This window comes from Populus alba, chromosome 5, assembly GCF_005239225.2.
Source record: "Populus alba chromosome 5, ASM523922v2, whole genome shotgun sequence".
NCBI lineage: Eukaryota > Viridiplantae > Streptophyta > Magnoliopsida > Malpighiales > Salicaceae > Populus > Populus alba.
Window position 1 is genome coordinate 13,229,680 of NC_133288.1, and position 14,373 is coordinate 13,244,052.

Here is a 14,373-nt window from a genome sequence, read left to right on the forward strand (position 1 = left end):
ACAATACTAGATTGTTTGGACATTTATTTGGTTTGATGTGTGTTTTGATTTTGAAATGACTTGATCATGTTATGGTGGATTTTAAGTTTATTTTCTTAGAATTATGATTGCTAATTGAACATTAATTCATGATTTGTGCTTGGGTGTGTGTTAATTTGTTTGAATTAGCATGCGATTTAAGTTAACAAGACTTGATGTTTGATTTTTGTTTTAAGTTGTTGAGTGATTGAATAATGGTGTTTTGGCTAGGTTTTGTGGTTGTAACAAGGGGAGTTTTAGTAGTGTTGGGTAAAACGAGGTTTGGTTTTGGTTTTTGTTGCTTTAGTGTATGAGGGTGGATGTTTTAAGTTGAATGGTAGTTTAGACTATTCAACAACATATATAACAACTAACTATAAATAATTATTGAGCTCTAATACCAACTAATGTAGATAGAGGCCATATAAAAAAAGATAGCAAGTAAAAGTGACATAAAATTATTGCCGAATAAAGTCACCCCATAAAAATTATAATTCAAAATTTTATCACTCGATATTTTCTCTAATCAAAACTCAATATTGTGCTTTTTTAGTTTGCTTATATACTATATAAAAAAAATCCTAAGCAAAGCTAGAAATATAATAAAAAATTTCTAAATTAAATAGAAAAAAACTATCATAAACGAAATACAAAAAAACGACGAATCTCAAATAGTAACTTCTGAAACTTATTTGAAGGCTTTTTTGAAATCAAATAGTTAAGGAATTTTAACTTTATATAAAATAAGGCATTTAAAATCTTTTAGCATAACTTTAACCCGATTGAATACTCAAATTGAAAGTTACACTTGTTAACATAAGGCTACATATTAGGGGGGGAAATCTCCTACATCAATCTCTTTATGTTAGAAAGAACTTGTCCTTGAGTTCAAACAATTTTTTCCCTAATTGCATGGTTATCCAATCAAAAGTTCTCAACCTTTTATATGCTCATCTTTTTTGTTATAAACATTATACTTGTTAGTAACATGCTCATCCTTCCTAGCAATATAACCAATCTTAGAGTTATGTTGAAGACCATATACGATAACTTTGCATCAACCTTCTCAAACTCTAACTCAACTAGAAATGTAGTTCTATAAAGATCAAACAACCTCTTCCCTATATCTTTTGTATCTTCACCAACAAGATGTGTGCCGGTTTTGTCACACAAAGAACCTTTGAACAACTATTTCATAAATTTTATTTAAAGTCTAAGAACATCAACTTTAACCCATCGATTCTATAATTCTCTTTAGCATATGTGAGGACTATCCTTCATAATATGCTTCATCAAAAATCACCTTTAACTTATTAATGAGAATATTATTTATGACATCATTGTTGTCATTACTATCATTGTTTATGTTATTATTATCGATATAATCATCATCAAAATAAATATCATAAATTGGTGGATAGTATCAATCTATTTCTATTTCATTATAAACTAGATCACCAAAAATATCATGATACCTATCCCAATCAAAAAGCTATCTCATTTGCTTATGCCTCTAAAATAAGTTCTTAAAACTAGCCATGGATTCGTAATCACTCTTCTTATGATCCTCTAGTTTTCTCTTCATTTTTTTAATCGACATGACAATTTTTTAACTTGGCTCTATAAGTTTATCATTGCTAATTGAGTGATTAATTTTGTAGTTTATCTATATATGTCTTATATCACTAGTTTTTGACACATCTCTTTTCTGATGGCTAACTTCTTTATCCCCTCCTACACGAGCTCATCTTGTTTTATGACTAACCTTTCTAGTCATGGTTATTCAATGGCATGCAATAACTAAATACCATGAATTATTTGACTCAATTACTGACTAAAACAATGGAAATAACTTAAGAAAGATAACAAGCATAAGCAACACAAGATTCTTTCAAATAGGGTAACCACACAAAAATTCTAATTCAAAATTTTATTATTCAATATTTTCTCTACTTAAGACTCAATATTACAACTATTATATGCAACTTATATACTAGAAAAAATGTCCTAGATAAATCTAGAAAACTAATAAAATTATTAAAAACTAAATAGGGAAAATAGTCCAAAAATAACTAGAAAATCTCAAATGATATCAAATGGCTATGAGATTTTAACCCTATATAAAACAAGGCCTTTAAAATCTTTTAGCAAAACTTTAACTTGATTTAGTAGTAGGGTCAAATGTTATACCCATTAATATAAGGTTGCATGTTAGGGAAAAACTCTCCTGCAACACATAGTCAATTTGATTATTAGTACAAGGAAAATCAAGCCAAAATGATAAGGTACTATTATGAACTATTAGGGAAATTATTACCATCTCTATATCTACTGATTAGTACTTAAAAATGTATTTTTATCAAGGTTTTATATCATCATTTTGCACTTGAAGTATCAATAACTCCTTAACTAAAGCATGTTTTATAATAATATAAGATACCTTTAATTTATGGTAAATGTTCATCTTAAATACAGGCCTATCACATAAATGAAAGGATTGATTGATGAGTTTAAATACTGAAATTGAAAGGACAAAGCGAGGGCCAAACTTAGAAAAGAGATGTTAGTGCAGTCCAAGCTAGAACAATGTTCGGTAATTAGGTCATATCTAGAACAATGTTCGGTAATTGGGTCATATTTAGAGCTGTAGATCTTGAATTTAGGTGTGCTTTATATGGATGGAAAGGTAAGACATAGGCCTACAACTTTCATGGTGGAGTCCAAGATTTAAAAATGTCGTTTTCAAGTCCAAATTATAGCAACAATAGAGAAGTATGAATTTGTCCTACAGCCTAGATATTGTTTAGTGTTCAGCCTATATCTCGAGTTTTAGAAGTCCAAATGACCTCGATCTTTTTTCCTAGAAAGATAAGACAATTTCCTAGAACTTTCATAAGTACAGTTGGTTTCAATTCCGATGTTAGTAATGATGTTTTGTTGAGACAAGAAGATAAAGATTTTCACGAAGTCAAGAGTTGGTCACCCACTCAACAATTAATCATCAAATCAATAGTTCCAAATTTTAGCCTATAAAAGGAGGCATTTGTCATGTATTTAGGGGCTGGGTTGTTGAGATCAAGAACTTGCTTTTGCTCTCTCTTTTTATATTTTTTGTAATTCTTAAGTTTTGCTTTCATTAATATCTTGTTTATAGTTTTCATTTCCTTTCCTTTACTTAGTTAACTTGTATTTTATTTATGTTCTTATTTTGTTTATTTATGTTTCTCTTCTTCATTATGTTTAGCTAAGTTTATTATGTCAAGGTTAAAAGGTTACACTAATGGTGTAAGAATAAGTATAGTGTAAACTTAACATGGACCTTAATGTTTAATATTAACATGTCTTATCTTTTTATCTTACTAATTCTTAATACCTTGCTTATTAAATGGTTAATCTAGATTTGTGTTGTATAACACTTGGTTCAACTGACACGACCAAAAGTATATAATAAAAACATATATAAGTTTTGTTTTATAAATATTGTCAAAGATTGATGTCTTCTCTCAAGTGCAGGAGTGTTGAAATAATAAATAACCCGGCAAGACCGAAGTCGAACCACAGGGAGGTTAACTATAATAATAATAATAATAAAGAAGAAGAAGAGGAAGAAGAAGTTGATGAGAATTTTAAGATGAAAGATCAATGTGAGAATTAAACAATGATAAAAACAAGTGTCAAGGTTAGAAGATCCAGTAATGGTATTTCAAACAAGTCTAATATAAACTCTTATTACTCAACTGGAAACCATACATAAAGGAGGTTCTAATTGGATGATTTGTCATTAATAGCTCATTATAAAACATGCTTTAGTTAAGGAGTTATTGATATTTCAAATGCAAAATGATGATACAAAACCTTGATAAAAATGCACTTTTAAGTAGTAATCACACCCCCAACTAGCTTATTACTAGTCCCTAGTAATCAAAGCGTTAAAATAGAAAAACAATTTGCAAATTGCACAAAGCAAGGCATTCATCATTCAACTTCCATTAATCTATCCAGATAAACAAACTCTCATTAAATTCATATATTTGCTCAATACCTCTTAAACAAGATATTAATAAACCTTCCTTTTATGCTCAATATATCAACACATAGTTATAGGGCTTTACTTGGAAGAAACAAAATTTTTGTTCTAATGTTTAAGGTTAACTTCCTTGGGTTAAGATTATTATCTTTTTCTTTTCTTCTTCTTCTTCTTCTTCTTTTTTTTAAAATATATATACATATAACTTAAAACATAGTGCATCTTTAACCCATGTAATGAGTTTTCGGCTAATGACTCTCAGACTAGTTGGTCTTAGGGCATTAGGTGTTGAGACACCCCTACAAACTTAATAACTCGGGTTGCAGATACTGATATGTAGATAGTACAATGTTTGATTCCCTTAAGCTTTTCTCTTCAACACATGTAATAAGCGTTTGACCAATAGCTCCCAAGTCAGTTGACTTTAGGGTATTAAGTGTTAAAACGTCCTTTCGGGCTTAATTGCTTAGGTTAGGGAGGCTATGAAACAAAACTTATCTACGTTTTTATTATCATTATTTTTTTGTGCTTTTCTTATTTTTTTTTTGCAAATTATATAATATCCGTTTTCTTTAGTTGTTACCTTTAACAAAAGAACATAAATAATGTAATAATCCAATGTGCAACCCACAATCATATGTTAAAGTGTGTGTGTGAAAATGAAGATTTAAGAATACTTGTTAAATGAGCATATGAGTAGAATTAAGTGATAACAATACGAGAGTTTGTAAACTTGAATATTTCAAAAAGTATTCTAATAGATCTTGTTAAGAATGTTTACTGAGATGCATCTCAAGAGTTATTTTAACAAAAGAACTCCTTTTACTCTGTCATCCTAGTAACAACAGTTTTGCAAATAGTTTATGAAATAGAAAACACAGGTAGTCTCTCTCTCTCTCTCTCTATTTATTTATTTTGAAAAAGCATGTGTATGTACAGGTTGTTGTGATTGTGGCTTACATCTTCCTTTGGTTTTACGTCTAAGAATGGTTTAAACGCCCTTTATGGGTTGGGGATAGGCTTCCTATCCAATTTTCTTAAAAACTAGCAAACAAGATCTTTTTTAGTCAGATTCCCAAGACTATGTCTAGCATGTTCTTTATGGAATTGTGGCCATAAATCATGAATTGCACAATTTGTTGCGATGTCGCGGTCGCACAAATTAATTACCCTAGCTTAAAACACACAACACAAGATAGTATAGAGCAAGCAAGGGGTCGATCCCACGAGGAAGTTTGAAGTCAGATTTTTATGTTGTACGTTATGTAATTAGGGGGGTTTGGTTTGTGATTATCTAAAATATAGAAGAAATTAAACTAGCAAACAAAATCAATTGAAACTGAAATATATCAAGAAAACAAACCTTGGTTGCAAGCACACATCCACCAACGGAAATTAGAACTGATCCTTGAAACGAAACTCCAGTTTATATTATGAATTTTATCTTTTCTTAATATTGGTTAATTAACGGATCCGCCGTATAACTATCCCTAACCAACAAACAATCACAGTGTCCGCACTAATGATTTAATCCAATGGCAGCCTTAAGATCCAGATAAATTCATTAATCTTAACAACCAAGTTGTCAATTTGTGTTGCTATGATCGAATGTTCTCCCTAAGTTTAATAACGTAGTTCCGCTACAATTATCAAGCTTAGTTGCTTCACAAGTTTATATACCACAACTCCGGTTTTGATATCAAACTTAGCAATAGATTGTTCACAATAATAACTTAGAGTCCGCTCTAGCAATTAAGATAAACAATCATAGGAAATATGCATAGGAAAACAAACATACTCATTCATAACATAAACTGAAAATAAAAGGAAGAATAAATCTCACGGTTCTTGAAATCCGAAGGTTTGTTGTGTCCTTGCAACCAAGAAAACGAGCTTAGCCTTGCATATTTATTGAACAACTACTCCTAAAGATGAAAGAATACATAATTTCTTATTTGTAGAGAGGAGAGTTTGTGTTTCCTCCCTTCTTCTTCTTGCTTCTTCTCTCTTCTTACCTCCTTCTACTCACCCTCTATTTATACACAAATTGTAAGTAAGAAAATATCAAAGCTCAAGTGTGAACATCAATAGATGGTGGTAGTGTGAAGGCTGCTGGCTGCTGGCTGCTGGCTGCTGGGTTGAGGTTGGTGGCTGCCATGAGGTTGGTGGCTGCCATGAGGTTGGTGGCTGCCTTCCTTGACCTTCTAGAATATTTACTAGAGGAGCTAAATTGCTGGTGGGTTTGGATGCTTCTAGATGAAATTTGGATTCGTTTCTTCACGCAACCTGCTTGCTGGCAGAATTCAGCTGTCATCTTTGAAAAATCATATATACCTCATATGACATCGTTTTTGGCTGAAATTTGGAGCGTTTATAGATCTTTGAGTAAGGAATCCAACAAAATTGAGTTTGCATCAATTGGACTTCTGAAGCTCCAGATATTGAATTTTGAATGGGCAAAGGTCAACATTGGCAGACTGCGAGATTTGACTTTGAAGGATGTGATTTCCATGATCTTTCTCTTTTTATTTTTCTTGCATTACATTTCCAAAAAGGTATGGATGTTAGCTTTTTAATGCCACTGGAATCACTTCATTTCGATCTCTGGAACTCACGCTCTGCACAAAATACCGACTGAACATCAAATCTGCCAATTACCTCCAATTTACTCCTTTTTGCATCTTTCATCCAAAAATGCCTTTAAAACATAAAACAAAGAATATCAAGGCATTTTATATAAATAACATATGCAAAACACTAGTTAAATGCGGGTGAAACTATCGAATAATATGGTTACATCAAATACCCCCACACTTAGCTCTTGCTCGTCCTCGAGAAAGGATAAATAAAATTAAATTGAAAATAACTATGATCAATTTCTTAATCTCCCATCAATGTCTAAGAGTACAAGCATTATAAAACAAGAATACAATCATGAAGGATAAATAATATAATTCTCATGAATTTATTTACATGCAAACTTCAAAACTCAATCAATCGTCTGGATTTAAATGAAATCTATGCCATGCCAAAGTGATAGGTCCTCTCATTGATATACACTCCAACACTCATGTGTTTAGGGTTTATGTGTTTAAATCTCTCAAATTCAATCAAAGAGTATGTTCTACCATAAGCTTGCTTTTCAATCTCATCTCCATTAGCAACTTATTACAAGTATTATATGAATCAAAAGGTCTTATTTTCCGGTTGTAATAGGGCTGAGGTTAAGGTGAGGTAAAAGAAAGTAAAAGGAAAGGTTCAAACCAAAGAAAGTAGAGCATTTTGAAAAATAATACTTCAAACAATATAATTCCATTAAAGCACATAAATTTTTCATCTTTAATCACAAATGCTTAACTCCTTTTGATTTTAAGCTCTTTCAACATAAAACCTTAAGAACATAAAGGAATACTTTTTTTTTTCTTTTTTCTTTTTCTTTTTTTTTTTTTCTTCGGCAACTTTGCCCATTTTTTCATCAAGCATCACTTCTTTCTTTTCATATAATTTCCAACCATAATTCCATTAAATATTACAAGTATATGCTCTACTAATCCTTGGCCAGGGGAAAAGAAAAACATATATAAAGTTAAGGCTTATACATGGATAAAGCAAAGAAAAGATAAACAAGCTCAAAACGGGCTCACTAAGGATAATATGCTTTAGGTTGGCTTTTTGGCTCGAGGGGTAAAAATTCCTAATGCCTTTATCATCTTCATGTATATTTGTAATGGGATATAATCTCAATAAGATATGAAGCAAGTTCTAGAGATACTTATCATTGAAAGAATGCACACTCAAAGAATATAATTTTGAAGGCTCAAAAGCTTGCATTTGTATAACACTATAAAGTCAACATGGCATATTCTCAAAGTCAATCCCTAAACCAATTAAACCTTAAAATTTGCATGCATACTCCTTCATTTGATTTATATCTTCATCTATCTCAATTAATTCTCATACATAATACTCATATTCTCAAAAACCAATGGGAGTTAAAAAGATCAAAATTTGTTTTTTTTTTTTTTTTTTTTTTTTTTTTTTTTTTTTTAAGAACAACAAAGAAAATTAAAATATAAGAAAACCAAAATTCTCTCAATACCCCCACACTTAAAACACAACATTGTCCTCAATGTTGAAATAAAAGCAAAGGAACATAAGAGAATGACAAAGATAAAGTAAAATATGAAAAATAAAAGATAAGGAAAAAGAAAGCAAATCTGATTTTTTTTTCTTTTTGTGCTGGGTTGCCTCCCAGTAAGCGCTTTTGTTTTATGTCATTGGCTCGACATGTTGCATGCTCATTCTTCATAGATTGGTTCAACTAACTCTGCAGAAGCGGTGAGTTCTGCCGTCCAACCTTCATAGAAAGGTTTCAAACGATGCCCATTGACTTTGAGTATGTTGTTCGTTTCTAAACTTGTAATTTCAACTGCACCATAAGGAAAAACATTAGAAACAACAAATGGTCCAATCCAACGAGAGCTTAACTTTCCAGGAAAAAGTTTCAAACGCGAATGATAAAGAAGGACTTTGTCTCCAACATGAAACTCCTTTCTTGTAAGCATTCGGTCATGAAGATTCTTAGTCTTTTCTTTGTAAATCCTTGCATTCTCGTAAGCATCATTTTGAATCTCTTCCACCGTAATTCCAATCTTTTTAGGCACCAAAAGGATAGGCGCCACCCATTCACTATCCGTGATGGAGTAAATGACTCCTGCATCATGAAGGACAATTTGCAAAGCTTGCAAATCCAATGTTGATTCATGCATGTTTTGGGGAACACATATATGCCTTTCCATCTCTTCTATCTTGGTAAAATCATAGTCATTGCTCAAAGCCATGCTTAATCCATACTCATCATCAAAATCACAAACTTGCTGCACACACTTATCAACTTGGTCATAACATGTGATAGAATAAACATTGCTATAAGGATATGTCATTGCATCATGAAAATTAAATTCAATTTTTTCATCTCCTACCTCCATAGACAAGGTATCCTTACCACAATCAATCTTCATGTTAGCAGTTTTCAAGAATGGTCTCCCAAACAATATAGGAGTGCTGTTTGATGAATCACAAGAATCATGTTCCATATCAAGAATATAAAAGTCGCATGGAATGACCAAACTATCAATCTTGACTAGGACATCTTCAATCACACCAAGTGGGTAAACAAAACTACGATCCGCAAGTTGTATTACAATACTAGTTTTATTCAAAGGCTCTAGACTAAGAGAATCATAAACATGTTTAGGCATAACACTAATGGATGCACCTAAATCGCATAAAGCACTTTTAAAACTAGCATTACCAATAACACATGGGATAGTAAACGCACCTGGGTCTTTTTGTTTCAAAGGCAGATTCTTTTGAACAACAGCTGATACAACTTCACCCATACTTACCGTTTCATGACCTTTCAGTTTGAAAGCTCTCTTGGTAGTACACAACTCCTTCAAGAATTTGGCATACTTGGGAATTTGCTTGATAGCATCAAGCAAAGGAATGTTGAGTTCTACTTTCTTAAAAACCTCTAGAATCTCTTTTTCCTTGTCCTCTTTCTTTGACCTAGAAGAACTCACGGGAAAGGGTGGAATTGTTGTAAAACTGGAATTCATTGAGTGAGGAGTTACCTTTGGAGTGTTGGTCTTTGTTTCAGTTTGTGGAGGAGAAGGATGATGTATCTTCTTTGTACTCAATTCAGTTTCTATCTCTTCTTCTTCCTCCATCTCAATTTGTTTTGACCTTTTCTCTTCAATTTCTTTCCCACTTTGCAACATGATCGCACTAACATGCTCTATTGGATTCAATGCTTGGGAGGGCAATTTTCCATTCATTTGTGCTTCCAATTTTCCCCACACTTGAAGCTACTTGCCCCATTTGCTTTTCCAAGTTGTGAATACTTGACCTTGTTTCCTGTTGAAAAGACATGACATTTTGTTGCAAAGTAACAGTATTAGAAGCCAAAGTTTTCATCATCTCACGAAGATCATCATTGGATGACGATTGTCTTGCTTGATAATTCTGTTGGGGTTGAAATCCATTGGGATGGAATTGTTGGCCTTGATTGCCTTGTTGAGGTTGGTTCCCATATCGTAGGTTAGGATGATCTCTCCATCCAGGATTGTACGTGTGGGAAAAAGGATCATACTTACGCTGAGGTTGTCCGTTGAATGCTCCATCAATTGCATGAGCTTGTTCAATGTAATCTTCTTGCATTGTTGGGCACATATTCGAAGCATGTCCTTGTGAGGAGCATATGCTACAAAACTTTCACCTGCTGCACATTTCCACAAGCCAAAGAACGCACAAGAGAAGTAAGATCATTAACTTTATTTTCAAGGTTAGAAATACTTACCTCATTTACTCGTTTGTTGGAGAAGTCTCCACGAGTGCCAAATTGTTTTGAGTTGGCTGCCATGTTTGAGATCAATTGGCGTGCAGCCTCAGGTGTCTTATCTACCAATGCGCCTCCACTTGCAGCATCAATGATACTACGGTCAGTAGGCATCAATCCTTCATAGAAATATTGAATGAGTAGCTGATCGGGTATTTGATGATGAGGGCATTGAATACACAATTGCTCAAATCTTTCCCAATACTCTGAAAGTGTCTCTCCATGAGATTGCCGAATCCCACATATTTCTTTCCTTATGTTGGCAACTCGAGATGCTGGGAAATACTTCTCAAGGAAAATCTTCTTCATGGCATTCCAAGTTCCAATAGATCCTGGGAGAATAGAGAAAAGCCATGCCTTTGCTGCCCCTTTTAAAGAGAAAGGGAAAGCTTTCAACTTAACTTGTTCTTCATCAACTCCATTCGGTTTCATGCCAACACAAACCATATGGAACTCCTTGAGATGAGTATGAGGATCTTCTCCTGCAAGACCATTAAATGTTGGTAACAAATGTATAAAACCAGATTTGAGCTCAAAGTTTACATTATTGTCAATGTTTATGCACAATGGTTGATTCTCCACGTTAGGAGCAGCAAGCTCCTTGAGTGTTTGTTGTCGTGCAACCGCCATGGTGTTGAGGTGAACTTCCTTTCTTAACTTGCGTAAAGTGCTTTCTATTTCAAGATCAACCTGCACTAGACTCTGATTAGTAGAACGGGTTACTGGCATCAATCGCTAAGAAAACTCAAAAGAAAGCAACCACACAAGCGATAATAATAATAATAATAATAATAATAATAATAATAATAATGCAAATTATATGAAAATCCTATGCTAGAAAACTAAAACTACCTAAAAACCTTAGAAAACAGTGGAATTTGGCCTCGATAGGGTGGGGCTAGTGGTACACCACTAGTCTTGTTCAGAACGTCATTTCACTTCAGAAAACGAAGGTTAGAAACCTAATTCCACAAACAATTCTGTCTTCAACAGTATCGCTGCGGCAAGTGAACAGTAACACCGCAAGCAAAAATTCTGTCTCTTTTTTGTTTTTTTTTTCAGAAATGTAAATAACAATCACATAAACTAAAAATAACAGTACAAGCACAAGAATAAACTAAAATTACCTCCCCGGCAACGACGCCAAAATTTGTTGCGATGTCGCGGTCGCACAAATTAATTACCCTAGCTTAAAACACACAACACAAGATAGTATAGAGCAAGCAAGGGGTCGATCCCACGAGGAAGTTTGAAGTCAGATTTTTATGTTGTACGTTATGTAATTAGGGGGGTTTGGTTTGTGATTATCTAAAATATAGAAGAAATTAAACTAGCAAACAAAATCAATTGAAACTGAAATATATCAAGAAAACAAACCTTGGTTGCAAGCACACATCCACCAACGGAAATTAGAACTGATCCTTGAAACGAAACTCCAGTTTATATTATGAATTTTATCTTTTCTTAATATTGGTTAATTAACGGATCCGCCGTATAACTATCCCTAACCAACAAACAATCACAGTGTCCGCACTGATGATTTAATCCAATGGCAGCCTTAAGATCCAGATAAATTCATTAATCTTAACAACCAAGTTGTCAATTTGTGTTGCTATGATCGAATGTTCTCCCTAAGTTTAATAACGTAGTTCCGCTACAATTATCAAGCTTAGTTGCTTCACAAGTTTATATACCACAACTCCGGTTTTGATATCAAACTTAGCAATAGATTGTTCACAATAATAACTTAGAGTCCGCTCTAGCAATTAAGATAAACAATCATAGGAAATATGCATAGGAAAACAAACATACTCATTCATAACATAAACTGAAAATAAAAGGAAGAATAAATCTCACGGTTCTTGAAATCCGAAGGTTTGTTGTGTCCTTGCAACCAAGAAAACGAGCTTAGCCTTGCATATTTATTGAACAACTACTCCTAAAGATGAAAGAATACATAATTTCTTATTTGTAGAGAGGAGAGTTTGTGTTTCCTCCCTTCTTCTTCTTGCTTCTTCTCTCTTCTTACCTCCTTCTACTCACCCTCTATTTATACACAAATTGTAAGTAAGAAAATATCAAAGCTCAAGTGTGAACATCAATAGATGGTGGTAGTGTGAAGGCTGCTGGCTGCTGGCTGCTGGCTGCTGGGTTGAGGTTGGTGGCTGCCATGAGGTTGGTGGCTGCCATGAGGTTGGTGGCTGCCTTCCTTGACCTTCTAGAATATTTACTAGAGGAGCTAAATTGCTGGTGGGTTTGGATGCTTCTAGATGAAATTTGGATTCGTTTCTTCACGCAACCTGCTTGCTGGCAGAATTCAGCTGTCATCTTTGAAAAATCATATATACCTCATATGACATCGTTTTTGGCTGAAATTTGGAGCGTTTATAGATCTTTGAGTAAGGAATCCAAAAAAATTGAGTTTGCATCAATTGGACTTCTGAAGCTCCAGATATTGAATTTTGAATGGGCAAAGGTCAACATTGGCAGACTGCGAGATTTGACTTTGAAGGATGTGATTTCCATGATCTTTCTCTTTTTATTTTTCTTGCATTACATTTCCAAAAAGGTATGGATGTTAGCTTTTTAATGCCACTGGAATCACTTCATTTCGATCTCTGGAACTCACGCTCTGCACAAAATACCGACTGAACATCAAATCTGCCAATTACCTCCAATTTACTCCTTTTTGCATCTTTCATCCAAAAATGCCTTTAAAACATAAAACAAAGAATATCAAGGCATTTTATATAAATAACATATGCAAAACACTAGTTAAATGCGGGTGAAACTATCGAATAATATGGTTACATCAATTGCACAATGCACATCTCCACTAGGGTGCATCTTAAGAGTCAATAGAAGATTATCTAAAGACCCCTTACTCAGGCCATCCTTAATGAATTGTATTTTATCTTCATAGTTTACAGATACCATTCCTAAAGAATGACATGTTGCATTATAAGTCCATCTGGCACATCTGTGACAGACTTTTAGTCGTTTTGCATGATTTTTTTTTTGCAAAAGTGCTTTTACCTATTCCAGGCATGTATGATATGAAAGAATTGGAGGAATCACCTAATAATCGGACCTTTGCTTCAATTAGCTAGCGAATATCTTCAGGAATTCCATGGTTCATTAACAATCTCAATCTAGCACATCTAGCACGATAAATTTTTGTAATCACATTTTGAGGCAGAGTGGGAAAATACTTTTTCAATTTTTCAAGAGTGCTATCCATTTTCAAATGAGAATTGGAGGAGAGATTTAAAGAAAAGAGAAAGAGCAAAGAATTGCACAAATATATACACAGATATCAGTTATCATGGGAAATTGAAAGAATCGACTTAAAAGTCACGGAGTACCGTTATCCGCCATTTGACCGGGGTGAGAGAATAGCAAAACAAAAGTCACAAAAAAAATAAAAATAAATAAAAAACACAAAAACAATGTGAGAAAAAGAATCAATCTTTATATACATGATCACTCAATTCAATAGAGTCATTTTTAACGGAAAAATTATCAAAATAAACTTTCAAACGATGGCCATTTACCTTGAAAACATTACCATTCTTTGGATTCTCAATATCACAAGCCCCATATAGACACACATGTTTCACAATAAAAGGATCACTCCATCTTGATCTTAGTTTTCCAAGAAATAAATGGAGTCGAGAATTATAAAACAAGACTTTTTGACCAACATTGAATGTTTTTCTCAGTATTTTCTTGTCATGCAACTCTTTGATTCTTGCTTTATGAATTCTTGAATTTTCATATGCATCATTTTTTTATTTATTTCCTTAAGCTCATTTATTTGTAATTTTCACAGCTGACTAGTATCATTAAGGTTTGAATTGAAAGCTTTAATAACCCAATAATCTTTATGTTCAAGTTCTACAAGCAAGTGACAAGGTTTTTCATAGAC

The 14,373-nt window shown here is 33.2% G+C and overlaps 1 pseudogene; it reads right to left on the reverse strand.

The window, feature by feature from the left end:
- Positions 1 to 8,263: 8,263 nt before the first annotated feature.
- LOC140955627 (uncharacterized) lies at positions 8,264 to 11,455 on the reverse strand (annotated as a pseudogene).
- Positions 11,456 to 14,373: the final 2,918 nt, after the last annotated feature.